Source organism: Agelaius phoeniceus, chromosome 24, assembly GCF_051311805.1.
Source record: "Agelaius phoeniceus isolate bAgePho1 chromosome 24, bAgePho1.hap1, whole genome shotgun sequence".
NCBI classification, from domain to species: domain Eukaryota; kingdom Metazoa; phylum Chordata; class Aves; order Passeriformes; family Icteridae; genus Agelaius; species Agelaius phoeniceus.
The window spans coordinates 5,811,554-5,815,233 of NC_135288.1; the positions used below are offsets into that span (position 1 = coordinate 5,811,554).

The 3,680-nt window shown below is 53.5% G+C and overlaps 1 long non-coding RNA gene across 1 annotated transcript; it reads left to right on the forward strand.

Annotated features, from left to right (window-relative positions):
• The first annotated feature begins 535 nt into the window (after positions 1-535).
• Positions 536-2,696, forward strand: LOC143695664 (uncharacterized). The gene is made up of 3 exons (XR_013185099.1): positions 536-624; positions 737-872; positions 1,606-2,696. It is a non-coding gene; the product is annotated as an uncharacterized LOC143695664 (long non-coding RNA).
• The last annotated feature ends 984 nt before the right edge of the window (positions 2,697-3,680 follow it).

The following is a 3,680-nucleotide window of genomic DNA, read 5'->3' on the forward strand; positions in this document are numbered from 1 at the left end:
GTTTGAAGGGCTCTCCCCTCGATTTTAGCCTGAAAATTATCTGGTACTGTATTCATCTAAGCACGGTTTAATGTCAATGAAAGGGTTTAGTCCCTCTAACTCTGCATTTTTCCCTTTTCAACCTCTCTTTGGGGCGCAGAGCATTATCTCTTCCTGGGATCAGTCCTCTGTGCTTCATTTCAAGCCAGCCTGGGAAAAAGGCAGCACATTGAGATGTCGAAGTTCCCAACATCAGGCAGAAGCCGGATGATAAAGACGGGCAACGCTTTCCCACGTTCCCTGCCCAGAGCCGCGATGCCAAACCCCATTGTGTCCCTCACTCCCCGGCCCACCTGCTCCTTTGGGAGCGGGGTATTATCCCCAGGCAATTCACAGTCAATTTGCCATGCTGTAATGGATGCTTTCCCATTGTCCCGGGCACGCACGGATTGGCTGGAGACTGTGGGAAACTGCGACTCGCTCCGGACCCAGACTTTGGTAATGCGGCTCCTGTGTATAAATAGGGCAGATCCCGGCTGCTTTCCCCACTCCGAGCCGGGAGCAGCCCTTGGGATAACCCTGCTCTGTCCCTGGACATCTGCCCTAAGGCAGGACAGCATCCCACGGCCTGGAGGGGAGCGCAGGGTGAGTACCTGAGAAGGGAAGGGCCGCACCTGCCCGGGGCTGGGAGCTGGGGAGGGGGAGCCTCGCTGCTCACCTGCCCTCACCTTCCCTCACCTTCCCTTCTGTGTTACAGCTCGGCAACCCCGGGTGGGATTTACAGCAGCTGGAGCTGTCTGGAGAAGGGATTTCAGAGGGACCAGCCCAGCTCTGAGCGGGGGAAAGGAGAAATCCTGGGGGGATGGCTGTGAGCGAGCCGGGATACGGGTGAGGTGAGTGCTGCCCATCCCATGCCCCATCCCACTGATCCCATCCCATTCCATCCTATCCCATTGATCCCATCCCATCCCAATGATCCCATCCCATTCTATCCTATCCCATTGATCCCATCCCATCCCACTGATCCCATCCCATCCCACCAATACCATCCCACTGATCCCATCCCATCCCACTGATCCCATCCCATCCCATCAATCCCATCCCATCCCAATGATCCCATCCAATCCCATCCCATCTCATCAATCTGATCCCATCCCATCCCAATCATCCCATCCCAATCATCCCATCCCATCCTATCAATCTGATTCCATCCTATCCCATTGATCCCATCCCATCCCAATCATCCCATCCCATCCTATCAATCTGATTCCATCCTATCCCATTGATCCCATCCCATCCCAATCATCCCATCCCATCCCAATCATCCCATCCCATCCCATCCAATCCCATTGATCCCATCCTGTCCCACTCATCCCATCCCATTGATCCCATCCCATCCCATCAATCCCATCCAATCCCATTGATCCATCCTATCCCACTGATCCCATCCTATCCCACTGATCCCATCCCATCAATCCCATCCCATCCCACCAATCCCATCCCACTGATCCCATCCCACCCATTGATCCCATCCCATCCCATCCCATCCCCTATCCCTCTCGCTGCCTTTTCCTTTGGGAAAACCGTCTCCCCGTGTAACACTTTTCCCCTCTCCTTCCCTTGCAGCCCCTGCCAGGAGCCCTCAGCAGGATGACCCTGACGGGCTCCTCTGCAATTCCCGTCCCTCCATCCCACGGGGAAGCTGAGCTGCCACTCCTGGAGCTCACAGGTGGCACTTGGGGACCCTGCTGCTTCCTCCCAGCACCGAAGACATGCCACGGCCTCGGGAGGCACCAGCATTTCCCAATCCTGTGATTTTTGGACTTTTTCCATATTCCAGAGGAGCCCATGGCTTGGCTGTACAAGTCGCCCCCGCTCCTCTCACGAGTAGGGAAGAATGTTTCCCCTTTTTCTGAGCAGGTCGTTGCTCCGCGCGGGTGCGAGCTCCCCTTCTCCCTGAAGGAGCACAGCCATCCCACCGCGTGGAGAGAAAGTTGTTCTGAGGGAATGAATGCGAGCTGGATCCTCCTGCTGGGAGGGCTTGGCTGTTCTCAGCCTCTGTGAGGTTGTCCTTGTACCTCTGCTGGGAAAGCTGTAACCCCTGGGATGGTCAGAATTCCCAATTTTCTTCTTTCCTTTTCCTCCCAGGGCATCCGCACCTGGAATGTGTCTCACTGTGACACATTTGGGAATCCAGCCTTCCCACGGTGCCACGAGGGGTTCTATAATATTTATAATCTGTAATATTTATAATCTGTAATATTTATAATCCTTAATATTTATAATCGATATTTATAGTGCGTACTGAGCACGCTCTGAGGATGGTCAAACCATATCCCAAACTGTGTAGAGGAAATTCCTCGGGATGTCTTGCTCACGAGCCAGGGCTGTTTGTGAGGTTCAGGATGCATGTGCGCCTTTTGTAAAGGCAGGAGCTCGTTTTTGTGTCCTTGTAGGACCAAAAGTTACAGCTGTGCTGTCCACTGGGAAAGAAATATTTATCTAAGTCTTTCATGAAAGGCAGATGTATAAATTATATTTAATTTTTGGTACCCTTTTGCCAGGGGAAAATGGGAATTTGTTACTGTCCTTGGAGGATGTTATGATGTGTTCTGTGCAAGCTGCACCGATGTATGACCTGTGCCAGAGTTGTCTTGAACATCAGAAGTTGCAGAAACTTTTAAAGGTCGAAAATAAATAAAAATCTGCTTAATCAATCCAAAGTCTTTTTTTTTTTTTTTAAATAGTTTTTACAGCTGGTTTGCCTGTGGTCAACTGGCATGAGACAGATTCCAGAGAAAGCAGAGATATTCAGATTTAACACCGAATTTCCCATCGGGACCTCTGCAATGCTGTTTTCCACAGCTCGGGAATATCAAACCCCAGCTCTCTCAATGTGAGACAAAAATAACAGCACGCCCGAGCAGCCAATTCTCTGGGAATTCAGAGCCAAGAAAGGTCACTGCAAGGGTGAAAAAAACCATGGAATGGTTTGCTTGGGAGGGACCTTAAATATCACTTAATTCCGACCCCTTGTGACAGGCAGGGACACCAAACAGAGGAAGCACTTTTAATTAATTTACATAAAGTTTTCCAAGGCGCAAATTCACATTCCTGGGGATGCGTCCGGGTCACAAATCACTTGGAAACACGTGAGGGGTTAAAATTAGGGGGTTTGGCTACAGAGGACACGCGTGGGGCTGCTCAGTGGGTGTGTGGCTGTATCGGTGTCCTGGACCCCCGTGAGCTAACGGGGATCCCCCAGCTCCCCCCGGGGTCTCTCTGCCCATTCCCCTCCACGTTTCACCGGGGGTCTCTCTCCCCATCACCCCCAGTTTTCTCCCCCAGGCTCTCATCGACCCCACCAAGGGTCTGTGCTTGTCCCCTCCCGAGCTCCTCCCGAGCTCTCTGCCCTGGGGTCTCTCCTCGTCCCCGCCCTGGGGTCTCCCTTCAATTTCCCCCGGGGGTCTCTCCGCCCTTTTCCCCACAGTTTTCCCCGGGGATCTCTCTGCCCTCCCCAGGGGTTTCTCTCCAATTTACCCCTCGGGGTCTCACCGACCCCTCCCCGGTATTTCCCCCCCATTCCCTCCGGGGTCTCTCTGGGGTCTCCCCCCGTTCCCTCGCGGTTTTTCTGCCCCCTCACCGCGAAGTCCCTCAGGCCCCGCCCCCCCGCCAGTGGGAGGGGCCAGCGCGCTCTCCCC